The following is a 13,809-nucleotide window of genomic DNA, read 5'->3' as shown; positions in this document are numbered from 1 at the left end:
TTTTTGGAATAAAATTTGGGATTTGACCCATGTTGGGAGCCGGAAGTTTACTACGGTTAGTACCATTACTAATTCACCACCCTAGATCTCCAGAGATATTACCACCGTAGACCACCACAAAATATAACCACAGACTACTCCACCACCCTAGAACACAATGGATATTATCAATGAGTACGCCACCACTTTCACAAGCACAGATATTGTGCTTAAAGGGGGTTATCCACCATAAGGGGATTTTAGTACGTTCCTGCCAGACAGTAATGGACATGCTTAGGAAGGATCTGTCCTTGTCTTGGGGCTAAATGTTCTGAGATTACCACAACACTGTGACTATCTTTTTTGTGAACTGGGTATTTCCTTTTGGAGTTTGTTCTCTCAAACTACATATCCTATAGTTCCTTGTTTGTAAGTGTGAGGTCACTTTTCTCCCTCCCACACATCAGCCACCCCACCTACTGAAACACAAATGAGAGTTGCATTCCATTCAAAAGGTCAGTGTTTTCTGCCTCCAGCTGTTTAGTTGTGTACAACTACAAATTTAGTTGTAGAAGGATCTATCTCCCACCCAGCAGTTGCTCCACCTATTGAAGCAGGATAGGCTCCCTCTGATCACCTGATTAGTGATGTCATGTCTTGGCCACACTGCAACCTGGGAAAACTTAAGACCTGAGTAATTTTGCATGCTGTTAGAAATAAATATTGAGGCAAAAATCTCTGAAGAATTGTGAGACCACCATGAAACACAGGGACAGACACTATATTATCAACTACACTAACTTTACAGCCCCTGTAGCACAGTCAAATAAAAAAAAAAAATCCTGGAATACCCCTTTAACTACTTCATCACCCTAGACCATTATCAATGACTACTTCCCCACCCTAGACCACAATATATATTACCATTGACTATCTCTCCCCATAGATCACAACAGATGTTGCCATTAACATTGCCAATATGCACTTTAACACCATAGACCCTTAGGGGCATTACCAGTTTACTTACTCAGTAAACCACCCTATGTATCTAATGTACTTAGATTGTAAACACCACCATTTTTCCAGGGACAATATAATTTATGCTTCAAACTCCCTAAAGACACAATTCTATAATAGCATGAATCATAGTTCTCATATGTGAAGCCTGTATTTTGCCCTGTCACTGCAAAGCATTCTGGGAGGCAGGCCCAAATCAAGATCTCCTAAAAAACACAAAACAAAACATTTGTGTGGGCTTTTCTGAAGGAAAGTATAAATTCTACAAATGATTAACACAGAAAAATTATGCTTTGGTCACATGGTGAAGTCTCTAGTCCAACCTCTTTATCCCAGGAGAAGGGGTAGTTCTAATTGGTTCAGGCCTGGTCTTTGCCAGAGCAACATCTCCTAGCCCCTAGTATTGTTAGACATACTTACACCTAGGCCACATATTTTCAACCTATCAAAAGCTATCTACAATCAAGTAACTGTCTCTGATTCTGTCCAAGCTGTAAGGATATCGTGCTAGAAGTTTTTTTTTTATCTTCACAGAGGGAGAATATTGTCTATGCCAGAAAGGAGAAGGCTTAACAAGGACCTCTCTTCAATACACTAATCTCATGTTGGCCTATGGTCGGAGTTAGTGCTGCTGTCTACTGTCAGGTAACTGTTACTGCTACTGTGCAAGCTGTGAGGATATTGTGCTACAAGTTTCTTCATCTCCTAGAAGGAGAATATTGTGTGGTAGCCTGGGGTTGTAGGGTATATGGTGTATAGCTGTGCGGTAACTAAAGGGTGCTTGTTTAACCCTTATCACTCGTGACGCCAGGGTGAGGGCTCCTCTGTATATTCTTGTCCTATCGCCACCCGTCCCAAGAACGAAAGGGAGGTATAATAAATGATTGTCCACAACTGGAGATTTTCAAAAAACTGTCGGAACCTTTACTGCAGCTTTTATGCAACATTAAACAGGAGCAGTCTTTGTACAAGAGTCTATTACGATCCTGACAGTTGGTTGGGACCTCGTGAGTTCTGAGCTTAGAAAAGGAATAAGTACTGATTTAGGGGATTGAGTTTAGGTCTAGCAGTCACACTAGCTTTAGCGGGGATTGTTATCGTAACTCACGATTAGATTCAGGCTGAGGCTGGCAGACTTCAGGCCTAAGCTTGTCTTTGTAAGTTGCACGGATCATTTCTCTCTCTCCACTTGTCCGGAACCCGAGAGATATGCTGTTACTGCTTTGCAGTACAGGAACAAGAGCGCAAGAGAGCAAGGATTGTCTGGCAGCTCCCTTATATGGGCAGTGGCTGGCCTTAAGCTCACCGGTCCATACCGTCTGTCATTCACTTTACAGGGAATTGTGGTCTAACCATGTGACCATGCATGAGACCTCCAAAGGTCCTTCAACACACCTTACTAGAATTAACATGAGTCATGCGACCTAAGGTCCTGCGACACAATATAGCTAATTAGATATACAATTATTTATACATGTAAACATTACAGAATTGCATAAGAAAGAGGCGACTAGGGGCTATCCCACCAGGAGGATGCTACTGCAGCGAAGTAACTCTGACTTTGGGGTCCATCACACAAGGTACGGTATACAATACGGTACCAGGACACCAGAATTGTCTATGCCAGAGAGAAAAAGACTGAACAATGATCTCTCTGCAATACACTAATCTCTTTGTTGGCTTATGGTTGGAGTTAGTTAGCTTTTTTGGCACCATGTCCCAAAGATTTCCCTGGATACATCCTTATGGTATTCTGTCATAGGACTATAGTTGTGAAGTAAAGAAAAGAGTCTACATATTGCATCACATTAGAAAAACATAAAATGATACTCATCAGCACATATGAGAACATATCCATCAACATTGGACATTACACATACATGCGTTAGGAGCACCATAAAGATTGCTTATTTCACTAAAGCTGCTATAAAAGTTATGAGTAAAGGGACAGTGACCAAATATCTATTCTATCTACGCTACAAGTTTCTTCATCTCTGAGAGGGAGAATATTGTCTATGCCAGAGAGAAGAAGGCTGAACAAGGACCTCTCTGCAATACACTAATCTCTATGATGGCCTACAGTCTGAGTTAGTGCTGCTTGGCTGCCACATCAGGAAGATTTCCCTGGATACATCCTTATGGTATTGTGTCATATGACCCCCGTTGTGTGAGGAAAGTAGGCAAACCACAGTAGGCCAAACCTATGAAGATTCTCAAAGGCAGATACAGAAATTTCGGACTGAGAACTTGAGAGAACATATCCATCAACATTGGACGTTACATATACAATATACACGCTAAGAAGCACCATAAAGATTGCTAAATTCAATAAAGCTGATATAAAAGTAATAATTAAAAGGACAGTGACCAAATAATTGAAGCGAATATACACATCAACATTGGATTTAACATACAGTATATGCGCTAAGAAGCACTATGAAGATTGTTAAATTCAATAAAGCTGCTATAAAAGTAATAAAGGGACAGTGACCAAATAATTTGAGAGAAAATTTACAACAAGAACTGGAGAGAAGATATACATCAACATTGGCTGTATCAAATACAGTATATGCAATAAAAAGCACCAAAAAGATTGCTAAATTCACTAAAGCTGCTCTAAAAGAAAAAAAATGTAAGAGACAGTGGCCAAATACATATTGTTCCTAACCCTAGCCTGACTCTCCAGAAGTGCCTAAAGAAGTGGTCTTCAAACTGTGGACCTCCAGCTGTTGCAAAACTGCAACTCCCAGCATGGCTGGACAGCCGTTGGCTGTCTGGCCATGCTGAGAGTTGTAGTTTTTCAACATCTCAAGGTCTACAATTTACACCATACACTAAGTAAATAACTAATTACATCCAGATATGACAGGTTTCCTTGTAACGCTCGGCCTGGCAGCAGCTACGATGTTCTTATTCAGTAATTAACACGGCCATTAATGTTACATTGTATTGACTTGATATGGAAACCTTAAAGATTGCTAAATTCAATAAAGCTACAATAAAGTAATAATTAAAGGGACAGTGACCAAATAATGAGAGAACATATACATCAAGAATATGAGAGAACATATACATCAACATTGGATGTAACATACAGTATCTGCGCTAAGAAGCACGATAAAGATTGCTAAATTTAATAAAGCTGCTATAAAAATAATAATTAATACATATACATCAACATTGGATGAAACATACAGTATACAGTATATGCGCTAAGAAGCACCATAAAGATTGCTAAATTCAATAAAGCTGCTGTAAAATTTATAATTAAAGGGACAGTGACCAAATAATTTGAGAGAACATATACATCAAGATTTTGAGAGAACAAATACATCAACATCTGACGTTACATATACAGGATACGTGCTAAGAAGCACCATAAAGATTTCTAAATTCAATAAAGCTGCTGTAAAATTAATAATTTAAGGGACAGAGACCAAATAACATACAGTGGGGATCAAAAGTTTGGGTACCCCAGGTAAAAATTTGTATTAATGTGCATAAAGAAGCCAAGGAAAGATGAAAAAAATCTCCAAAAGGCATCAAATTACAGATTAGACATGACTTATAATATGTCAACAAAAGTTAGATTTAATTTCCATCATTTACACTTTCAAAATAACAGAAGAAAAAAAAATGGTGCCTGCAAAAGTTTGGGCACCCTGCAGAGTTAATATCTTGTACTGCCCCCTTTGGCAAGTATTACAGCTTGTAAACGCTTTTTGTAGCCAGCCAAGAGTCTTTCAATTCTTGTTTGAGTTATCTTTGCCCATTCTTCCTTAAAAAAGTCTTCCAGTTCTTTGAGATTTCTGGGCTGTCTGTCACGCACTGCTCTTTTAAGGTCTATCCATAGATTTTTAATTATGTTGAGGTCAGGAGATTGTGAAGGCCATGGCAAAACCCTCAGTTTACGCCTCTTGACGTACTCCCCCGTGGATTTTGAGGTGTGTTTAGGATCACTATCCATTTGTAGAAGCCATCCTCTCTTTAACTCCAGCTTTTTCACAGATGGCATCAAGTTAGCATCCAAAATTTGCTGAAATTTTATTGAATCCATTTTTCCTTCTACTTGTGAGATGTTCCCTGTGCCACTGGCTGCAATACAACCCCAAAGCATGATTCATCCACCCCCATGCTTAACATTTGGACAGAGGTTCTTTTCATTAAACTCTGTTCCCCTTCTTCTCCAAACATACCTTTGCTCATTCTGGCCAAAAAGTTCAATTTCAACCTCATCGGTCCACAGAACTTGTTTCCAAAATGCATTAGGCTTGTCCATCAAGCTTGTCTATATGTTCATTTACAAAGTTCTAACGCTGATTTTTGTGGTGAGGACATAGAAGAGGTTTTCTTCTGAAGACTCTTCCATGAAGACCATATTTGTACAAGTATCTCTTTATAGTGGAATAGTGTACCACAACTCCAGTGTCTGCCAGATCTTTCTGGAGGGATTGTGCAGTCAAATGTGGGTTTTGAATTGTTTTTCTCACAATCCTGCGAGCAGTTCTATCTGATATTTTTCTTGGTCTTCCAGATCTTGCTTTAACTTCCACTGTTCCTAATGACTGCCATTTCTTAATTACATTCCGAACAGAGGATAATGACATCTGAAAACGTTTTGCTATCTTCTTACAGCCTTCTCCAGCTTTGTGAGCGTCAACTATTTTCAGTTTCAGATTTCTAGACAACTGCTTAGAAGAACCCATGGTGCTGATTGTTGGGGCAAGGTCACATGAGTCTGGGCATTTAAAACCTTTGAGATTCACATCACCTGGTCTTCCCAGATGATGATTGAGAACAATCTATGACACTGGCAGGTCTCAGCTTTGCAAAGGGGGCAGTGCATGCTATAAATTCTGCAGGGTGCCCAAATTTTTGCAGACGTCATTTTTTTGTTTTCTGCTATTTTGAAAGTGTAAATGATGGAAATAAAATCTAACTTTTGTTGTCATATTATAAGAATGTCTAATCTGTAATTTGATGCCTTTTGGAGATTTTTCCATCTTTCCTTGGCTTCTTTATGCACATTAATACAAATGTTTACCTGGGGTACCCAAACTTTTGATCCCCACTGTATGTTCTCTCAAGTTATTTGGTCACTGTCCCTTAAACTATTAATTTTACAGCAGCTTTATTGAATTTAGAAATCTTTATGGTGTTTGTTAGCACGTATCCTGTATATGTACCGTATGATGTTGATGTATTTGTTCTCTCAAAATCTTGATGTATATGTTCTCTCAAATTATTTGGTCCTGTCCCTTTAATTATTATTTTTATAGCAGCTTTATTGAATTTAGCAATTTTTATCGTACTTCTTAGTGCATATACTGCCAATGGCTGTCCGGCCATGCTGGGAGTTGCAGTTTTGCAACAGCTGGAGGTCCACAGTTTGAAGACCACTTCTCTAGGCACTTCTGGAGAGTCAGGCTAGGGTTAGAAACAATAGATATTTGGTCTGCAAAAGTTTGGGCACCCTGCAGAATTTATAGCATGCACTGCCCCCTTTGCAAAGCTGAGACCTGCCAGTGTCATGGATTGTTCTCAATCATCATCTGGGAAGACCAGGTGATGTGAATCTCAAAGGTTTTAAATGCCCAGACTCATCTGACCTTGCCCCAATAATCAGCACCATGGGTTCTTCTAAGCAGTTGTCTAGAAATCTGAAACTGAAAATAGTTGACGCTCACAAAGCTGTAGAAGGCTATAAGAAGATAGCAAAACGTTTTCAGATGTCTTTATCCTCTGTTCGGAATGTAATTAAGAAATGGCAGTCATTAGGAACAGTGGAAGTTAAAGCAAGATCTGGAAGACCAAGAAAATATTAGATAGAACTGCGCGCAGGATTGTGAGAAAAACTATTCAAAACCCACGTTTGACTGCACAATCCCTCCAGAAAGATCTGGCAGACACTGGAGTTGTGGTACACTATTCCACCATAAAGAGAAACTTGTACAAATATGGTCTTCATGGAAGAGTCATCAGAAGAAAACCTCTTCTATGTCATCACCACAAAAATCAGCATTTGAACTTTGCAAATGAACATATAGACAATCCTGATGCATTTTGGAAACAAGTTCTGTGGACCGATGAAGTTAAAATTGAACTTTTTGGCCGAAATGAGCAAAGGTACGTTTGAGAAGAAGGGGAACAGAATTTAATGAAAAGAACCTCTGTCCAACTGTTAAGCATGGGGGTGGATGAATCATGCTTTGGGGTTGTATTGCAGCTTGTGGCACAGGGAACCTCTCATGAGCAGAAGGAAAAATGGATTCAATAAAATTTCAGCAAATTTTGGATGCTAACTTGATGCCATCTGTGAAAAAGCTGAAGTTAAAGAAAGGATGGCTTCTACAAATGGATAATGATCCTAAACACACCTCAAAATCCACAGGGGATTACATAAAGAGGCGTAAACTGAGGGTTTTGCCATGGCCTTCACAATCTCCTGACCTCAACATAATTAAAAATCTATGGATAGACCTTAAAAGAGCAGTGCGTTACAGACAGCCCAGAAATCTCAAAGAACTGGAAAACTTTTTTAAGGAAGAATGGGCAAAGATAACTCAAACAAGAATTGAAAGACTCTTGGCTGGCTACAAAAAGCGTTTACAAGCTGTGATACTTGCCAAAGGGGGCAGTACAAGATATTAACTCTGCGGGTGCCCAAACTTTTGCAGACACCATTTTTTTTGTTTTCTGTTAATTTGAAAGTGTAAATGATGGAAATAAAATCTAACTTTTGTTGACATATTATAAGAATGTCTAATCTGTAATTTGATGCCTTTTGGAGATTTTTCCATCTTTCCTTGGCTTCTTTATGCACATTAATACAAATGTTTACCTGGGGTGCCCAAACTTTTGATCCCCACTGTATGTTCTCTCAAGTTATTTGGTCACTGTCCCTTAATTAATTTTACAGCAGCTTTATTGAATTTAGAAATCTTTATGGTGCTTCTTAGCACGTATCCTGTATATGTAACGTCAGATGTTGATGTATTTGTTCTCTCAAAATCTTGATGTATATTTTCTCTCAAATTATTTGGTCACTGTCCCTTTAATTATAAATTTTACAGCAGCTTTATTCAATTTTGCCTTATTGTTGACATCTTATTATTTTAAACTGTTCATTCTGGAGTGGATTGCCGGCATCCACTCTAGAACTTATTGTATTCTAATTAACTCAATAAATTTGTTATTAACCTTTTCCTTATTGTCATACATACTTTTGTCGACTGTTATTAATTTAGAGGCACATTACAGACACATATAATCATTACATTACATTTTTCAGCCATTCAGCACAACATTCAGCCAGCACATTCATTCACCCACCTCCACACATTTCATCCATCTATACACTCTTTTCTCATAGCCAATCTCACATCTTTCATTCTCTCTAATATCAATAAAATCCTTGAGAACGGCACAATTCTTCCATTATATTAAATTTTTGTAATTTACTCAGTGCCTGACATTACTAAGTGCAACTACTGGGGGTTTGCACTGTGCTAGTTTCTCGGACAATTGGGTAGATCGAGCACACTCACCATACAATTTTTTCCAGATTTTTCCATCTTTCCTTGGCTACTTTAGGCACATTAATCCCCACTGAATACTATTGATCCCCACTGTATACATCAAGTACTTAAGAGAACATATATATTAACATTGGATGTAACAAATACAGTATATGCGCGAAAATGCTCCAAAATGATTGATAAATTCACTAAAGCTGCTCTAAATGCGACAATTAAAGGGACAATGACCAAATATCTATTCTTCCTAATGCTAGTCTGACTCTCCAGAAGTGCCTAGAGAAGTCTTCTTCAAATTGTGTACCTCCAGCTGTTGCAAAACTGCAACTGCAACATCTCAATTTACACCATACATTAAAGGGGTACTCCGGTGAAAACCTTTTTTCTTTTAAATCAACTGGTGGCAGAAAGTTAAACATATTTGTAATTAAAAAATCTTAATCCTTCCAGTACTTATTAGCTGCTGAATGCTACAGAGGAAATTCCTTTCTTTTTAGAACACTGATGACATCACGAACACAGTGCTCTCTGCTGACATCTCTGTCCATTTTAGCAATCGTGCATAGCAGATGTATGCTAAGGGCAGCATGGTGGCTCAGTGGTTAGCACTACTGCCTTGCAGTGCTGGGGACTTGGGTTCAAATCCCACTAAGGACAATATAAATAAAGCGTTATTATTATTATAACGTCAGCAGAGAGAACTGTGGTCGTGATGTCATCAGAGAGCATTCCAAAATGAAAAGAATTTCCTCTGTAGTATTCAGCAGCTAATAAGTACAGGAAGGATTAAGATTTTTTAATAGAAGTAATTTGCAAATATGTTAAACTTTCTGCCACCAGTTGATTTAAAAGAAAAAAGGTTTTCACCGGAGTACCCCTTTAAGTAAAGAACTAATTACATCCAGATATGACAGGTTTTCTTGTAACGCTCGTCCTGGCAGCCGCCACAATGTTCTTATTCAGTAATTAACACCGCCAGTGATGTTACATTGTATTCACTTGATATGGAAACTGCAAACAAGCCCCCTATTACATACAGACATGTGCGTACGCAGAAGCATTCCGCGCCCCACTATATGTCCATATGGTTACCCGCTCCTTACAGCAGAAATCACATATGGTGCAATTCCCCTTTAAGCCATATCATGCACATAGGATGGAACAATAGCAGAAAATCTAGATAGTAATCTTTCGGCGGACATATGTTACATTAGAGGCTGGTGCTGTATGGTGGAGAATACGAGGCCTGCTGTGTGAGCCGCGGGGATAAAGAAAAATCCACTCTAATAAGGTGTTCACAGCCCTCTCCTCCGGGCCCCGAGGCCCATACATCTCTATGACAATCACCCAACATCCCATTAATATGCAAATAACATGTGAAGGTAAATTACAGAATAATAAGACCTGGTGTGGTCAGGAGGGTGATTGGAAGAGACAATAGTGGAAATGATCTATCTATTTCGTATTTATCTATCTATCTCATATCTATCTATCTATCTCATATCTATCTATCTATCTATCTATCTATCTCATATCTATCTATCTCATATCTATCTATCGCATATCTATCTATCTATCTATCTCATATCTATCTATCTATCTATCTCATATCTATCTATCTACAGTGACCCCCCGACCTACGATGGCCCCGACATATGATGAAATCGACATACGATGCTTTTTTATGTCGGGGCCATCGCATTAAGTGCTATCCGGCAGCGCCAAATGCTTAAGCTGCTGCCGGATAGCAGTTTAATGTTCCCCGTGTGGTGCGGTAAGTATTACTTACCCCTCCACGATGCTTCGGGGTGCCCTACGGGTCCAGCGCTGGTCTTCCGGCGTCTTCTCGGCCCTCTCCGATGACGTCAATACGCTGCTGCGCACGTCATCCAATAGGAATGGGGTACGCAGCAGCGTAATGACGTCGCTACGCAGGCCCAGTAAGGCCTTGCGGAAGACAGAAGAGGACCGGAGAAGACAGAAGAGGACCGGAGAAGACAGCGGAGGACTGGAGAAGACAGAAGAGGACCGGAGAAGACAGAAGAGGACCGGAGAAGACAGCGGAGGACCGGAGAAGACAGCAGAGGACCGGAGAAGACAGCGGAGGACCGGAGAAGACAGAAGAGGACCGGAGAAGACAGCGGAGGACCGGAGAAGACAGCGGAGAGCCCAGCGGAGGCCCGGGATCACCATCGGGAGCAGCGGGGACACCATCGGGAGCGGCGGGGACAGGTGAGTACAGCTTCCTATACTTTACATTGCACGGATCCCTCAACATACGATGGATTCGACAAACGATGGCTCGTTTGGAAAGAATTACCATCGTATGTTGAGGGACCACTGTATTTCATACCTATCTATCTCATATCTATCTATCTATCTAAAATTGCAATAGAAACAGCACATCCAAAAATATATGGCAAGAAGAGAAAAGTGGTGCACGCATGTTCCGAACCTCGGCCCACTGGTTCTTCAATCCACAGAAAAAATGCTGGTGTGCTGCCTGCATTTTTTTCTATCTATCTATCTATCTATCTATCTATCTATCTATCCATCTCATATCTATCTATCTATCTCATATCTATCTATCTATCTCATATCTATCTATCTATCTATCTTTGTTTATAGTCATTGATATGGTGTCAAATGTATATATTACTTGTGTATGTAGCAGAGCTTGTGTCATCACGCGTGCAGCAGAGCTGAGGTAGTCGCTGACACAGCACGTGACAACTATACATATACAAATGCACAGAGCTGAAGTGGTTATTCATACAACATCAAGGAGTCAAGTGCCATCTTGTCTGCATACATATTTACAGATGCAGCAGAGCTGAGGCGGTCATTCATACTGCGAAGATGTTCAGTGCTATCTATCCTACATCGTATATATATATGCATATGTAGCAGGGCTGAGTTAGTCAGATGCAGCAGAGCTGAAGTTGTTTCATATCTACAGTTCTATAAAAGCCTGATGGATCTATAGAACAGAGCTAATCTCCTCCGCCATGTGCCTGTCACACACACAATCCATCTCATTACTCTAGAAGCCATTGCCGGGATTTTTTTTTTCGGCAGACACTCAGCAGGATGAGATGGACTATTGCGCACAATGCGAGTAATTAAAAAAGGATTTCTTTCCGTATTCCCCCCCCTTTTTTTTTTTTATTAATACCAACCATTTTATTAATTCCGTATATTAAAATTCTATAGACACTGAGTAACAACTTTCATAATCTTCATTTCATTATCTTAATGAGATCTTTTCTCCATTATCCCGCAGTTTAATTCTGATCACATTAATGGTGGTACACAGTCAGAGATCTGCGGGGCTGTTTTTTCCCCCCTCTTTTATGTCTGTTTTGCTTTGGCAGGTTTTATAATTGCTAAGTTGTAATTTTGTTTTCTTCTTTTTTAGCTGCAAGTTTATTTTTGACTGTGTTTAGGCCTCAAGCAAATGGAGAAATCTGAGATAATGATAGAACCGGCTGCGTACCGGAGTTATGGTGTCTGGAATTATCAGGGACTGAGTTCCGTATATCCATTGGAATGTGTTCTTTATAGGATTTTTATATAATCATCATAAGGTTACATTCACACCTACTGCATATGCTGTGGATTTGATGTTACTTCAATATCATTTAAACAGTTAAAAGGTACTCCGTTGCTAGACATTCAGAATCCTGGGTTGGGACGGCCGTGGTTGTGACGTCAAGCCATGCCCCCTCCATTCATGTCTATGGGAGGGGACATAGACATGAATGGAAGGGGCGTGGCGGGACGTGGTGTGATGTCACGACCACATCCGCCCCAACCCAGCATTCTGAACATTATGGGGCTGCCCGGAGATTGTGGGGGTCCCAGCGGCTTTTGGACCATTTGGACCTTTGGATAGGGGATAAGATGTCTAGCAGCGGAGTATCCCTTTAAACACTGAATTAAATCCACAGCAGATGCGAGTAATGTAGCTTTAGGCCGGGGTCACGCGCTGCGGTTCTTTTGTGTTGTTATAGCATTTTTCATGTCATAAGAAACATGATTAAAAAAGTGTTTATAAAGTGCTGCGAAAAAAAAAGACAGATTTATGCTTGATAACCCAGTCTAAAACAATACTGCAAAAAAGTGTGCGCCAAAATTCCTCCACAGCAATATGAAAGACTCATTGCCTGATAACGCTTGATCGCAGTTGTTGCTGCTGAGGGCGGTGCAACCAGTTATTGTAAGTGGCACTGAAGAAGTGGATCCGCTGAACCTGTGTGGATGATGGCGTGAGCCGTACCAGGGAGCGGAGTCTAAGGTGTCGCTGGTATTCACCAGAGCCTGCCGCAAAGCGGGATGGACTTACTGCGGCAGGCGGAACCCATGTTGCTACCCCTGGCACGACTTGTCCAAACAGGCTGCCGAGGTGACACGTGGCACTGGAAGGATGAAGCGAACTCGTAGTCAGGAAAAGCAGAAGGTCAGGGCAGGCGGCACAGGAGTGTAGTCAGGAACGAAGCAAGGAGGTCAGAACACAGCAAGGCCCTTTAAATCACAGAGCCAGTGTGCGTGTGCCCTAGAGGCGACCTGGGACAACAGCCCAAAGTTCGCATGCGGGCGCATTCCACGATTTGAACTGCAGCACCGTCGGCAGAGGAGGACGGGGCAGGAAAGCACTTGTGGACAGGGTGTCTGGTCGGAGCACTAGTTGTAACAGTTATTAGGTTTGGGGGCAATTACTTTTTCACATAGGGCCATGAAGATGTGGACAGCTTTTTTTCAACATAATAAATAAAATGATTACTTGAAAACTTTTGTGTTTACTTGGGTCGTTGTGTAATATTTAAATTTGTTTGATTATGTGAAACTTTTAAGTGTGACAAATGTGCAGAACAATAAGAAATCGGGAAAGGGACATCTACTTTTTGTGGCCATGTAGCTAGTTTGGAGACATGGTTATTGTCAGAATGATTTTAACAGGAGAAACAAGTTTATTTTATTTTTTTTTTTACAAATGTTAAACTCATGCTGCCAATAATCACATCTCGAAATAAGAAAAAATAAATCAATCAATCAAATATGTGTAGAATTACTATGATCAAAATAAATTGCTTCAAAATAGATGACCTCTTGGGTTCAAAGTAAAAATGCATGCAGTTATGGCAATCTGTTTGCGCTTCAAAATGCAAAAAATTAAAATAAATAAAAAATAAATAAAAAAATCAAATATATGTAGAATTACTAAGACAGAATCAATATAAATTGATTCAAAATGTGCCACCACTGCGGTCGAGATTTA

General features: G+C 40.1%; 1 long non-coding RNA gene across 1 annotated transcript in view; it reads left to right on the top strand.

Annotated features, from left to right (window-relative positions):
* LOC130272919 (uncharacterized) overlaps positions 1–12,293 on the top strand; it is a 28,009-nt gene extending 15,716 nt beyond the window's left edge. Inside the window, exons 2-3 of the long non-coding RNA XR_008843790.1 lie at positions 1,531–1,641; positions 11,950–12,293. This is a non-coding gene — a long non-coding RNA (uncharacterized LOC130272919). The remainder of the gene's footprint in view (positions 1–1,530; positions 1,642–11,949) is intronic.
* Positions 12,294–13,809: the final 1,516 nt, after the last annotated feature.

The sequence above is a fragment of the Hyla sarda genome, chromosome 5, assembly GCF_029499605.1.
Source record: "Hyla sarda isolate aHylSar1 chromosome 5, aHylSar1.hap1, whole genome shotgun sequence".
NCBI lineage: Eukaryota > Metazoa > Chordata > Amphibia > Anura > Hylidae > Hyla > Hyla sarda.
The sequence above is the reverse complement of the archived record's forward strand: the minus strand, read 5'-3'. Positions and strand labels throughout refer to the sequence as shown.